The sequence below is a fragment of the Penaeus monodon genome, chromosome 24 (genome assembly GCF_015228065.2).
Source record: "Penaeus monodon isolate SGIC_2016 chromosome 24, NSTDA_Pmon_1, whole genome shotgun sequence".
In the NCBI taxonomy this organism is placed as follows: domain Eukaryota; kingdom Metazoa; phylum Arthropoda; class Malacostraca; order Decapoda; family Penaeidae; genus Penaeus; species Penaeus monodon.
The window spans coordinates 9,732,794-9,733,074 of NC_051409.1; the positions used below are offsets into that span (position 1 = coordinate 9,732,794).

The 281-nt window shown below is 32.4% G+C and overlaps 1 protein-coding gene across 1 annotated transcript in view; it reads right to left on the reverse strand.

Annotated features, from left to right (window-relative positions):
* LOC119588842 (maltase-glucoamylase, intestinal-like) overlaps window positions 1–281 on the reverse strand; it is a 45,727-nt gene that overhangs the window by 33,658 nt on the left and 11,788 nt on the right. The window lies entirely within an intron of this gene.

The following is a 281-nucleotide window of genomic DNA, read 5'->3' on the forward strand; positions in this document are numbered from 1 at the left end:
GTTCGCCTAAGTGTGAATCCGGATTCATAGACGTGGGAAGAACTGAATACACGCATCTAAAAATAACTGAACGGAGAGAACAAAGAAGGGGAAAAAAGAAAAAGAAAAAAATATATATATACAAAAAGGAGAAGAAAAAGAGAAAAGAGAAAAAAGGAGAAGAAAAAAAAAAGAGAGAAAAGAACAAACAGAAAAGAAGAAGAAGAAGAAAATGGAAAATCGATACGCGCAAAGAACTTGAGATCAGAAAACTTCTTTTATTGCTTTCATTTCCTGAAATC